The sequence below is a fragment of the Heptranchias perlo genome, chromosome 8 (genome assembly GCF_035084215.1).
Source record: "Heptranchias perlo isolate sHepPer1 chromosome 8, sHepPer1.hap1, whole genome shotgun sequence".
NCBI lineage: Eukaryota > Metazoa > Chordata > Chondrichthyes > Hexanchiformes > Hexanchidae > Heptranchias > Heptranchias perlo.
The window spans coordinates 26,182,443-26,196,418 of record NC_090332.1 but is presented as its reverse complement, the minus strand read 5'-3'; the positions used below and the strand labels follow the sequence as shown (position 1 = coordinate 26,196,418).

Below are 13,976 nucleotides of genomic sequence, written 5' to 3'. Positions count from 1 at the left end.
TATAGAGAGAGAAAGAAAGAGATAGATAGAGAGAGAAAGAAAGAGATAGAGAGAGAGAAAGATAGAGAGAGAAAGAAAGAGATAGAGAGATAGAGAGAGAAAGAGATACAGAGAGAAAGAGATAGAGAGAAACAAAGATAGAGAGAGAGAAAGAGACAGAGAGAGATAGAAAGAGAGAGATACAGAGAGAAAGAAAGAGATAGAGAGAGAGAGAAAGAGACAGAGAGTGAAAGAGAAAGAATGAGATAGAGAGAAAGAAAGATAGCGAGAGAGAGGGGGAAAGGGATAGAGAGAGAGGGATAGAAAGATAGAGGGAGAGAGAGAGTGCGGGAGAAAGAGGGATAGAGAGGGAGAAAGAAAGATACATAGAGAGAGAGCGAGATCTCCCATTTCTCTCCAGCCCCTTTCACCACCTCAGGACATCCCAAAGCTTCACGGCCAAAGAAGGACTTTTTTTGAAGTGTGCTCACTGTTGTAATGTGGGAAACGCAGCAGCCGATTTGCGCACAGCAAGATCCCACAAACAGCGATGTGACTAATTAACCAGATCATCTGCTTTTTTTTTAGTGATGTTGGTCGAGGGATAAATATCGGGGCCCAGGACCCCGGGGAGAACTCCCCCCCTGCTCTTCTTCCAATAGTGGCCGTGGGATCTTTTGCACCCACCCGAGAGGGGCAGACGGGGCCTCGGTTTAATGTCTCATTCCGAAAGACGGCACCTCCGACAGTGCGGCGCTCCCTCAGTACTGACCCTCCGACAGTGCAGGGCTCCCTCAGTACTGACCCTCCGACAGTGCAAGGCTCCCTCAGGACTGACCCTTCGACAGTGCAGGGCTCCCTCAGTACTGACCCTCCGACAGCATGGCGCTCCCTCAGTACGGACCCTCTGACAGTGCGGCGCTCCCTCAGTACGGACCCTCCGACAGTGCGGCGCTCCCTCAGTACCGACCCTCCGACAGTACGGCGCTCCCTCAGTACCGACCCTCCGACAGTGCGACCCTCCCTCAGTACCGACCCTCCGACAGTGCGGCGCTCCCTCAGTACTGACCCTCCGACAGTGCGGCGCTCCCTCAGTACCGACCCTCCGACAGAGCGGCGCTCCCTCAGTACTGACCCTCCGACAGCGCGGCGCTCCCTCAGTACTGACCCTCCGACAGTGCGGCGCTCCCTCAGTACTGACCCTCCCTCATTACTGGGCAACCAGGGAGCGTGGGCCTGGATTATGGGGCTCGAGTCTCTGGAGTGGGGGCTCGAACCCACGCCCTTCTGACTCGGAGAGGGGGAAGAGGGAGCGTCCCACTGAACCAGGACTAATTTCTATTGAGTGTCTGTGCCTCATTTTACGCTAAATCATCAAGTTCCCCTTTTCAGTGACTCCAGCGATGTGGTTGTTTCTTAATTGCCCTCTGAAATGGCCCAGCAAGCCACTCAGTTGTAAAATCTCGCTACGAAAAGTCATAATAAGAATAAAACCGGACGGACCACCCGGCATCGGACCACCAGGCACCGGACACGACAAAGGCAAACCAAGCCCAGTCAACCCTGCAAAGTCCTCCTCACTAACATCTGGGGACTTGTGCCAAAATTGGGAGAGCTGTCCCACAGACGAGTCAAGCAACAGCCTGACATAGCCATACTCACAGAATCACACCTTTCAGCCAATGTCCCAGACTCTTCCATCACCATCCCTGGGTATGTCCTGTCCCACCAGCAGGACAGACCCACCAGAGGTGGCGGTACAGTGATATACAGTCAGGTGAGAGTGGCCCTGGGAGTCCTCAACATTGACTCTGGACCCCGTGAAATCTCATGGCATCAGGTCAAACATGGGCAAGGAAACCTCCTGCTGATTACCACCTACCGCCCTCCCTCAACTGATGAATTAGTCCTCCTCCATGTTGAGCATCACTTGGAGGAAGCACTGAGGGTAACAAGGGCACAGAATGTACTCTGGGTGGGGGACTTCAATGTCCATCACCAAGAGTGGCTCGGTAGCACCACTACTGACCGAGCTGGCCGAGTCCTGAAGGACCTAGCTGCCAGACTGGGCCTGCGGCAGGTGGTGAGCGAACTAACATGAGGGAAAAACTTACTTGACCTCGACCTCACCAATCTACCTGTCGCAGATGTATCTGTCCATGACAGTACTGGTAGGAGTGACCACCGCACAGTCCTCGTGGAGACGAAGTCCCGTCTTTGCACTGAGGACACCATCCAACGTGTTGTGTGGCACTACCACCGTGCTAAATGGGATAGATTCAGAACAGATCTAGAAGTTCAAAACTGGGCATCCATGAGGCGCTGTGGGCCATCAGCAGCAGTAGAATTGTATTCCAGCACAATCTGTAACCTCATGGCCCGGCATATTCCTCACTCTACCATTACCAACAAGCCAGGGGATCAACCCTGGTTCAATGAGGAGTGTAGAAGAGCATGCCAGGAGCAGCACCAGGCATACCTAAAAATGAGGTGAAGCTACAACTTAGGACTACAAGCATGCTAAACAGTGGAAGCAACATGCTATAGACAGAGCTAAGCGATTCCACAACCAACGGATCAGATCAAAGCTCTGCAGTCCTGCCACATCCAGTTGTGAATGGTGGTGGACAATTAAACAACTAACAGGAGGCGGAGGCTCTGCAAACATCCCCATCCTCAATGATGGCGGAGTCCAGCACGTGAGTGCAAAAGACAAGGCTGAAGCGTTTGCAACCATCTTCAGCCAGAAGTGCCGAGTGGATGATCCATCTCGGCCTCCTCCCGATATCCCCACCATCACAGAAGCCAGTCTTCGGCCAATTCGATTCACTCCACGTGATATCAAGAAACGGCTGAGTGCACTGGATACAGCAAAGGCTATGGGCCCCGACAAGATCCCATCTGTAGTGCTGAAGACTTGTGCTCCAGAACTAGCTGCGCCTCTAGCCAAGCTGTTCCAGTACAGCTACAACACTGGCATCTACCCGACAATGTGGAAAATTGCCCAGGTATGTCCTGTCCACAAAAAGCAGGACAAATCCAATCCGGCCAATTACCGCCCCATCAGTCTACTCTCAATCATCAGCAAAGTGATGGAAGGTGTCGTCGACAGTGCTATCAAGCAGCACTAACTCACCAATAACCTGCTCACCGATGCTCAGTTTGGGTTCCGCCAGGACCACTCGGCTCCAGACCTCATTACAGCCTTAGTCCAAACATGGACAAAAGAGCTGAATGCCAGAGGTGAGTTGAGAGTGACTGCCTTTGACATCAAGGCAGCATTTGACCGAGTGTGGCACCAAGGAGTCCTCGTAAAATTGAAGTCAATGGGAATCAGGGGGAAAACTCTCCAGTGGCTGGAGTCATACCTAGCACAAAGGAAGATGGTAGTGGTTGTTGGAGGCCAATCATCTCAGCCCCAGGTCATTGCTGCAGGAGTTGCTCAGGGCAGTGTCCTAGGCCCAACCATCTTCAGCTGCTTCATCAATGACCTTCCCTCCATCATAAGGTCAGAAATGGGGATGTTCGCTGATGATTGCAAAGTGTTCAGTTCCATTCGCAACCCCTCAGGTAATGAAGCAGTCTGAGCCCGCATGCAGCAAGACCTGGACAACATCCAGGCTTGGGCTGATAAGTGGCAAGTAACATTCGTGCCAGACAAGTGCCAGGCAATGACCATCTCCAACAAGAGAGAGTCTAACCACCTCCCCTTGACATTCAACTGCATTACCATCGCCAAATCCCCCACCATCAACATCCTGGGGGTCACCATTGACCAGAATCTTAACTGGACCAGCCACATAAATACTGTGGCTACAAGAGCAGGTCAGAGGCTGGGTATTCTGCGGCGAGTGACTCACCTCCTGACTCCCCAAAGCCTTTCCACCATCTACAAGGCACAAGTCAGGAGTGTGATGGAATACTCTCCACTTGCCTGGATGAGTGCAGCTCCAACAACACTCAAGAAGCTCGACACCATCCAGGACAAAGCAGCCCGCTTGATTGGCATCCCATCCACCACCCTAAACATTCACTCCCTTCACCACCGGCGCACCGTGGCTGCAGTGTGTACCATCCACAGGATGCACTGCAGCAACTCGCCAAGGCTTCTTCGACAGCACCTCCCAAACCCGCGACCTCTACCACCTCGAAGGACAAGAGCAGCAGGCACATGGGGACAACACCACCTGCACGTTCCCCTCCAAGTCACACACCATCCCGACTTGGAAATATATCGCCGTTCCTTCATTGTCGCTGGGTCAAAATCATGGAACTCCCTTCCTAACAGCACAGTGGGAGAACCTTCACCACACGGACTGCAGCGGTTCAAGAAGGCGGCTCACCACCACCTTCTCAAGGGCAATTAGAGATGGGCAATAAATGCCGGCCTCGCCCAGCGACGCCCACATCTCATGAACGAATAAGAAAAAAAATCACTTGTTGATTTTAATCAAGACTGGACTTCCAGCGATTGTGAAATTATTTCAACAGAAGCAGCAGAAGTTTCGATGAATTGTGTTCAAACCACAACTGACAAATGACACGGAGCCTTGTGTCACACCCAGCGAGGGAGAGATAATGGAAAGAAGGGTGGGGTCATGGTGTCAGGGAGGCTCAGGGCCTCGATCGCCCCCAACTCCGAGTCAGAAGGTCGTGGGATCGAGCCTCATAATCCAGGGAGGGGAGGATATATATTAACGTTCGTCACAGTAACGATCGTCACAGTAAGGATCGTCACGTTAACGATCGTCACGTTAACGATCGTCACGGTAACGATCGTCACGTTAACGATCGTCACAGTAACGATCGTCACGTTAACGATCGTCACAGTAAGGATCGTCACGTTAACGATCGTCACAGTAACGATCGGCACGTTAACGACCGTCACATTAACGACCGTCTACAGTAACGACCGTCACATTAACGACCGTCACATTAACGACCGTCACATGAACGATCGTAACGATCGTCACAGTAACGATCGTCACATTAACGATCATCACAGTAACGATCATCACATTAACGATCATCACATTAACGACCCATAACTGTATCCCCCTGAGACACATCTCCAGCTCGTACCATTCAATCTCATTTAATCCCCTGGCTGGTCAACCAAGGTGGGCGGTTGGGGGGAGGCCTGTTGTTGGGGACGGCAGGAGGAGGCCACGGTGCCCAGTGTCCAATCGGTGTGAGCCTGCGGCCCCCCACGAGATGCTCAGGTCGGGGAGCGAGCTGTTCAGCTCTGGGTCTGTGCCCAGTGAGTCGGGAACAGTGGGGACCGGCTCGTGATTTCAAACTGGTCCTTGTGTCTCGCGACTGGACAATCTGGTAATTCTCTCTCATCGTACAATGGCGTGTGTGTGAGTGTCTGTGTGTGAATGTCTGTGTGTGTGTCTGTGTGTGAGTGTCTGTGTGTGAGTGTGAGTGTCTGTGTGTGTGTGTGAGTGTGAGTGTCTGTGTGTGTGTGTGTGAGAGTGTGTGTGTATGTGTGTGTGTGTCTGTCTGTCTGTGAGTGTCTGTGTGTGTGTGTCTGTGTGTGTGTGTGTGAGTGTGTGGTTGTGTCTGTGTGTGTGTGTCAGAGTGTGTGTGTGTGTGAGAGTGTGCGTGTGTGTGTGTGTGTGTGTGTCTGTCTGTGAGTAGAGTGTCTGTGTGTGTGAGTGTCTGTGTGTGTGTGTGTGTGGTTGTGTCTGTGTGTATGTGTGTATCTGTCTGTCTGTGTGTGTGTGTCTGTGTGTGTGTGTGTGGTTGTGTGTGTATGAGAGTGTGTGTGTGTGTGTCTGTGAGTGTCTGTGTGTGTGTCGGTGTGTGTCTGTGTGCGAGTGTCTGTGTGTGAGTGTGTGTGAGTGTCTGTGTGTGTCTGTCTGTGTGTGTGTCTGTGAGTCTGTGAGTGTCTGTCTGTATGTGGAGTGTCTGTGTGTGTGTGTGTCTGTATGTGGAGTGTCTGTGCGTGTGTGTCTGTGAGTGTCTGTCTGTATGTGGAGTGTCTGTGTGTGTGTCTGTGTGTCTGTGAGTCTGTGTGTGTGTGTGTGTGTGTGTGAGTGTCTGTCTGTATGTGGAGTGTCTGTGTGAGTGTGTGTGTGTGTGTGTGTGTCTGTCTGTATGTGGAGTGTCTGTGTGAGTGTGTGTGTGTGTGTCTGTCTGTGTGTGTGTGTCTGTGAGTGTGTGTGTCTGTCTGTATGTGGAGTGTCTGTGTTTGTGTGTCTCTGTGTGTGTGTGTCTGTGTGTGAGTGTCTGTGTGTGTGTGTCTGTCTGTGAGTGTCTGTCTGTATGTGGAGCGTCTGTGTCTGTGTCTGTCTGTGTATCATTTCTAAGTGACCCTTTCTTTAATTTCAGTGAAGTGAATCTCCCCAATCCAGCGTCACTCCCCACGAGTTGGTTTAAACCCTCGACAGGCGGACGGTTGGTTGGGACAGTGAGTGATTAATCTCACCTCCACTTCCTCTCGGAGTTGGTATCGTCCCCCGCGGGGATAGGAGGAGGGGGCTGGTGAGGGGCGGAAAGGTTTAAAAAGGAGGGAGCGGGGCAGAGAGAGAAGGAGAGACGGAGAGAGGGAGGCTCGGAGAGACAGAGAAAGACGGAGAGACGGAGAGAGAGAGACGGAGAGAGACAGAGAGAGAGACACCATGAGCAGCGATAAACTCGGTGGTTTAGGGCAGACGATCGCTGCCACTGAATGTCCCTGTTTTGGAATGCAAGAATCACGGCAGCGACTCGCGCACAGCAAGATCCCACAGACAGCAACGTGATAAATGATCTGATCCGAAAGACGGCCCCTCCGACAGTGCGGCGCTCCTCAGTACTGACCCTCGACAGTGCGGCGCTCCCTCAGTACTGACCCTCGACAGTGCGGCGCTCCCTCAGTACTGACCCTCCGACAGTGCGGCGCTCCCTAGTACTGACCTCCGACAGTGCGGCGCTCCCTCAGTGCTGACCCTCCGACAGTGCGGCGCTCCCTCAGTACTGACCCTCCGACAGTGCGGCGCTCCCTCAGTACTGACCCTCCGACAGTGCGACCCTCCCTCAGTACTGACCCTCCGACAGTGCGGCCTCCCCTCAGTACTGACCCTCCGACAGTGCGGCGCTCCCTCAGTACTGATCCTCCGACAATGCGGCGCTCCCTCAGGACCGACCCTCCCTCAGTACTGGGAAACCGGGGGAGTGTCGTACCTGGATTATGGAGCTCGAGTCTCTGGAGTGGGGGCTCGAGCCCACGATCTCTAGACTCAGATGAGGAGAGAGAGAGAGGGAGAGAGAGACAGAAAGAGAGAGACAGAGAGAGAGAGAGAGAGGGAGGGAGGGAGGGAGGGAGAGAGAGAGGGAGAGAGGGTGGGAGAGGGAGAGAGAAACAGAGAGAGAGAGAGAGAGGGACGGAGGGAGAGAGAGACAGAGACAGTGAGAGAGAAGAGAGAGAGGGAGGGAGAGAGAGAGAGAGCGAGGGAAAGGGAGGGAGAGAGAGGGGAGAGAGACAGAGAGAGAGAGAGAGAGACAGAGCGAGAGAGACAGAGAGGGAGGAGAGAGAGAGAGACAGACAGAGAGAGGGAGGGAGGGAGAGAGAGAGGGAGAGAGGGTGGAGAGGAGAGAGAGAAACACAGAGAGAGAGAGAGGGATGGAGGGAGAGAGAGAGACAGAGACAGAGAGAAAGAGAGAGAGAGGGAGGGAGAGAGAGAGAGAGAGCGAGGGAAAGGGAGGGAGAGAGAGGGGAGAGAGACAGAGAGAGAGAGAGACAGAGCGAGAGAGACAGACAGAGAGGGAGGGAGAGAGAGAGAGACAGGACAGAGAGAGGGAGGGAGGGAGAGAGAGAGCGAGGGAGGAGGGAGAGTAGAGAGGGGGAGAAAGAGAGAGGGAGGGAGGAGAGGGAGAGAGAGAGCGGGAGAGAGAGAGAGAGAGAGGGAGAGAGAGAGAGATGGAGAGAGAGAGGGTGGGAGAGAGAGAGGGAGAGAGAGAGGGAGGGAGAGAGAGAGAGATGGAGGGGAGAGAGGGAGAGAGAGGGAGAGGGAGGGAGAGAGACAGAGAGACGGGGGGAGGGAGAGAGAGAGAGAGCCACGGCTGACACCTGAACAAATCGGGCGACTGGGGGAAATTGGTGAAAGCTTTTTCTAAATTTCATTGTGACCGTTTTCAGCTGAAGTCACAAGGTCGAGGAGAAATTGCAGAAAAAATTCCAAGTGTTTCATGCAATCTCGTTTACTTCACAAGTCGTCCAAGGAACGAAACCACTTTGTTAAGGTAAGAAAAGGCACGAACAGCCCCTTTAACGGGGTGAAACGTCCCCACGGCCCTCCACAGGAGCGTAAATCAGAGTAAAATTCCCCACCAAGACCCATGAGGAGATATTAGGACAGGAGAGCAAAAGCTCGGGCAAAGAGGGAGGTTTTAAGGAGCGTCTTAAAGGAGGAGAGAGAGAGACGGAGAGGTTTAGGAGGGAATTCCAGAGCTCAGGGGCCCAGGCAGCTGAAGGCACGGGGCCGCCAATGGTGGAGCGATGGAAATCGGGGGGATGGACAAGAGGCCGGAATTGGAGGAGGGCAGAGATCTCGGAGGGTCGTAGGGGCTGGAGGAGGTTACAGAGATAGTGAGGGAGGGAGCGAGGGGCCGTGGAGGGATTTGAAGGCGAGGATGGAGAATTTGAAAATCGAGGTGTTCCCGGAACCCTGACCACAAAAGCTCGGCTCTCGTTCTAGGAATTCCCAAAGTGTTGAGAAATAATAATGAGGGTGTTCCAGAGATTGAGGTGTGTCTCTCACCACAGAGACCGCCCAATTCCATCTCCCGTAACATCGTCCGTCTCCGTCCCTGCCTCAGCTCATCTGCTGCTGAAACCCTCGTCCGTGCCTTTGTTACCTCCAGACTGGACTATTCCAATGCTCTCCTGGCGGTCTTGCACCTCCCACCCTCAGTAACCATCAACTCATCTGATGCCCCCCCGAATATCCTAACTCGCACCGAGTCCCGTTCACCCCTCACCCCCTGTGCTCGATGGACCCACATTGGCTCCCCGGTCCGGGAACGTCTCAGCACCGACCCTCCGACAGTGCGGCACTCCCTCAGTACCGAAGCTCCGACAGTGCAGCCCTCCCTCAGTACCGACCCTCCGACAGTGCGGCCCTCCCTCAGTACCGACCTCCGACTGCGGCGCTCCCTCAGTACCGACCCTCCGACAGTGCGGCGCTCCCTCAGTACTGACCCTCCGACAGTGCGGCGCTCCCTCAGTACTGACCCTCCGACAGTGCGGCGCTCCCTCAGTACTGACCCTCCGACAGTGCGGCGCTCCTCAGTACTGACCCTCCGACAGTGCGGCGCTCCCTCTGTACTGACCCTCCGACAGTGCGGCCTCCCTCAGTACTGACCCTCTGATTTACCCTCTTGTCTCTCCAGATTGTGGTCGGTGCTGGCGATGAGTACCTGCATGTTGTAATTCATGAACCTCTCCCCGCACACGAAGGTGAAGCATCGGTGGTGGACGTACAGTGCGGGAAGAAGCTTTTCGATGAGATTATCTACTTCTAGGGGTAATCGGCAGAGGGCCTGTCCAGAGGGCAGAATGCCGCTCTCCACTCTCCGCAAACCAGCGCCTCTCCTCTCCCCTCCCCTTCATCTCCCGAGCTTCTCTGCACCACGCCTCTGAAGGGCCAGCTCGGCCTGAGGATTCGTGACATAGAGGGAGGCCATTCAGCCCTCGAGCCTGATACACCGGAACAGGAGGAGGCCCATTCATTCCCCCTCGAGCCTGTTACACAGGAACAGGAGGAGGCCCATTCATTCCCACTCGAGCCTGTTACACAGGAGCAGGAGGAGGCCCATTCATTCCCCCTCGAGCCTGTTACACAGGAACAGGAGGAGGCCCATTCATTCCCCTCGAGCCTGTTACACAGGAACAGGAGGAGGCCCATTCATTCCCCCTCGAGCCTGTTACACAGGAGCAGGAGGAGGCCCATTCATTCCCCTCGAGCCTGTCACACACAGGAACAGGAGGAGGCCCATTCATGCCCCCTCGAGCCTGTTACACAGGAACAGGAGGAGGCCCATTCATTCCCCCTCGAGCCTGTCACACACAGGAACAGGAGGAGGCCCATTCATTCTCCCTCGAGCCTGTTACACAGGAACAGGAGGAGGCCCCATTCATTCCCCCTCGAGCCTGTTACACAGGAACCAGGACGAGGCCCCATTCATTCCCCCTCGAGCCTGTTACACAGGAACAGGAGGAGGCCCATTCATTCAGCCCCTCGATCCTGTCACACACCCAAATCGGCCGATCCTTCACGGTCGCTGAGACAGACAATCCTGGAACCCCCACCCTGACCGAACGTCACCATGGGGGGGGGCCCCTTCACCACACGGGTCTGCGGTTGGGTCCAAGAAGGAGGCGTCAGCGCCGTCTTCTCAAGGGGGTGGGCAATGCCTGCCCTCGCCCAGATCCTGCCGAACCAACGGTCAAGAGAAGAACCCCTCAACCCGGTGGATTGGCCCCTCGCTGTCGGGATCCTGCTGTGCGCGGACGCCGGACCAAAGGACCCGTTGAAGACCGCCCAAGGCCTCCGCTTCCGCCACCAGCCCGCTACCCCTAACTCTCCAGCTGTTCGACTGCAGCGGCATCGCGCGCCGCTCCCCTCCCCTCAATAAAATGAATTCTAACGCATTCGCTCGTCTCCTTTGCTTCTTTCGACTGAGGGGCTGGGGACTGAGCGTTAACCGGCAAGGGGGGAGGGGTGCTGGGGTGGGTGGGGGCTGTCTTGCACTTCCTGGGGGTGTTTGGGGTGGGGGGGTGTGAGGCGAGGGGAGAGGCTGATTATCACACTGCCATTTCATTCGTTGTCGGGCTCAGGCTGACGGGGTCAGGCCCTCGTAGTTACCATTCGCTGCTGCCGGTGTGATGGAGCCGCCCTTTGTGGGGGGCGGGTGGGGGCAGGAGAGAATTCATGGGCGGAAAGAAGCTATTCGACTCTGGGAGGCCGCAGCCCTGCTGGTGCATAAAGCGGAACCGTCTCCTACAATCCCGTTAACTCCCTCTCTCCCTCTCACATTCCCCCCTCTCTCTATCTATCTCTCTCTCTCACATTCTCCCCTCTCTCTCTATCTCTCTCTCTCACACATTCCCCTGTCTGTCTCTCACATCCTCCCTCTCCCTCTCTCTCTCCCATATTCCCCCTCTCTCTATCTCTCCCTCTCACATTCCCCCTCTCTCACATTCCCTTTGTCTCTCTCTCACATTCCCCCTCTCTCTATCATATTGCCCCTCTCCCTCTCACATTCCCCCTCTCGCTCTCTATCTCTCCTTCTCACATTGCCTCTCTCTCTCTCATATTTAACCTCACTCTCACATTCCCTCTCTCTCTCTCACATTCCCCTCTCCCTCTCTCACAAGAGATTGAGAGAGAGAGATAGAGAGAGAGAGAAAGAGATAGCGAGAGAGAGAATGAGGTAGAGAGAGAGAAAGAAAGATTTATAGAGAGAGAAAGAGACAGAGAGAGAGAGAAACAGATCGATGAGAGAGAGAAAGAAAGAGGTAGAGAGAGAGAAAGAGATAGAGAGAGAGAGAGAAAGAAAGAGGTAGAGAGAAAGAGACAGAGAGAGAAACAGATCGAGAGAGAGAGAAGAAAGAGGTAGAGAGAGAGAGAGAAAGAGATAGAGAGAGAGAGAAAGATAGAGAGAGAAAGAAAGAGAGAGAGAGAAAGAAAGAAGAGAAGGAGAGAGATAGAGAGAGAGAAACAGAGAAAGAGATAAAGAAAGAGAGAGAGAGAGAAAGCGAGAAAGAAAGAGAGAAAGAAAGGAAAGAGATAAAGAAAGAAAGAGAGAGAGAGGGAGAAAGAAAGAGATAGAGAGAGCGAGAAACAGAGAAAGATAGAGAACAAGATAGAGAGAGAAATAAGAGAGAGAGAAAAAAAGAGATAGAGAGAGATCGAGAGAGAAAGAAAGAGATAGAGTGAGAGAGAAAGAAAGAGATAGAGAGAGAAAAAAAGAGATAGAGAGAGAAAGAGAGAGTAAGAGAGAATGAAAGAGATCAAGAGAGAATGAAAGAGATAAAGAGAGAGAGAAAGAGATAAAGAGAGAGAAAGAATAAAGAGAGAAAGAAGAGATATAAGAGAGAGAGAAAGAGATACAGAAAGAAAGAGAAAGAAAGAGATAGAGAGAGAAAGAAGGAGAGAAATAGAGAGAGAAACAGAGAAAGAGATAAAGAAAGAGAGAGAGATCGAGAGAAAGAGAGAAAGAAAGAGATAGAGTGAGAGAGAAAGAAAGAGATAGAGAGAGAAAGAAAGAGATAGAGAGAGAAAGAGAGAAAGAGAGAAAGAGGGAAAGAAAGAGATGGAGAGAGAAAGAAGAGATAAAGAGAAAGAAAAAGAGAGAGAGAAAGAGAGAGAGAGGAAAGAGAGAGAGAGAGAGAGAGAGAAAGAAAGAGATTGAGAGAGAGAGAGAGAGGTAAAGAAAGAGATAGAGAGAGAAAGAGATAGAGTGAGAGAGAAAGAAGAGAGAGAGAAAAGAAAGATATAGAGAGAAAGAAAGAGATAAAGAGAGAAAGAAAGAGAGAGAGAAAGAGAGAATGAAAGAGAGAAAGAGAGAAAGAGATAGAGAGAGAGAAAGAAAGAGCTAAAGAGAGAAGAGAGAGAGAAAGAAAGAGACAAAGAGAGAAGAGAGAGGGAGAGAAATGAAAGAGAAAGAGAGAGAGATAGAGAGAGAAAGAAAGAGATAAAGAGAGAAGAAAGAGATAGAGAGAGAAAGAAAGAGATAGAGAGAAAGAGAGAAAGAAAGAGAGAGAGAAAGAAAAAGAGAGAGGAGATAGAGAGAGAAAGATAGAGATAAAGAGAGAAAGAAAGAGATAGAGAGTGAAAGAGAGAAAGAAAGACGTACAGAGAGAGATAGAGAGAGAAAGAAAGAGCTAAAGAGAGAAAGAAAGAGACAGAGAGAGAGAGAGAAATAAATAAAGAGATAGAGAGAGAAAGAAAGAGATAGGAGAGAGAAACAGAGAAAGAGGGAAAGAGATAAAGAGAGAGAGAATGAAAGAGAGAGAGAGAGAAAGAGAGAAAGAGATAGAGAGAAAGAAGAGAAAGAAAGAGATAGAGGGAGAAGAGAGAGAAGAGAAAGAAAGAGATAGAGAGAGAAAGAGAGAGAGAGAGAAGAGAGAAGAAAGAGATAGAGAGAGAGATAGAGAGAGAAAGAAAGAGCTAAAGAGAGAAAGAAAGAGACAGAGAGATAGAGAGAGAGAAAGAAAGAGAGAGAGAGAAACAGAGAACGAGAGAGAGATAGAGAGAGAGAAAGAGAGAGAAAAAGTGAGAAAGAAAGAGAGAGAGAAAGAGAGAAAGAAAAGAGAGAGAGAAAGAGAGAAAGGGGAGGGGAAAAGAGATAAAGAGAGAGAGAGAAAACAGAGAAAGAAAGAGAGAGAGAATGAAAGAGATAGAGAGAAAAAGAAAGAGATAGAGAGAGAAAGAGAGAGAGAGAAAGAAAGAGAGAGAGAGAGAAAGAGAGAAAGAAAGAGATAGAGAGAGAGAAACAGAGAATGAGAGGAAGAGAGAGAGAGAAAGAGTGAGAGAGAAAGAAAGAGAGAGAGAGAAAGAATGAGAGAGAGAAAGAGAGAGAGAAAGAAAAAGATAAAGAGAGAAGGAAAGAGACAGAGAGAGAGAGAAAGAAAGAGATAGAGAGAGAGAAAGAAAGAGATACAGAGAGAGGGAAAGAAAGAGAGAGAGAGAAAGAAAGAGAGAGAGAGAAAGAAAGAGAGAGAGAAACAGAGAAAGAGAGAGAGAGAAAGAAAGAGAGAGAGAAAGAGAGAGAGAAAGAAAGAGAAAGAGAGAGAGATAGAGAGAGGAAAGAAAGAGATAAAGAGAAGAAAGAGAGAGCGAGAAAGAGAGAAAGAGAGAGAAAGAAAGAGACAGAGAGAGAAAGAAAGAGATAGAGAGAGAAAGAAGAGAGAGAGAAAGAGAGAATGAAAGAGATAAAGAGAGAAAGAGAGAATGAAAGAGCTAAAGAGAGAGAGAATGAAAGATGAGAGAGAGATAGAGAGAGAA

The 13,976-nt window shown here is 51.6% G+C and overlaps 1 long non-coding RNA gene across 1 annotated transcript; it reads left to right on the top strand.

Annotated features, from left to right (window-relative positions):
• Positions 1–8,004: 8,004 nt before the first annotated feature.
• Positions 8,005–10,618, top strand: LOC137324169 (uncharacterized). Its single transcript, XR_010963531.1, has 3 exons — positions 8,005–8,208; positions 9,358–9,822; positions 10,188–10,618. It is a non-coding gene; the product is annotated as an uncharacterized lncRNA (long non-coding RNA).
• Positions 10,619–13,976: the final 3,358 nt, after the last annotated feature.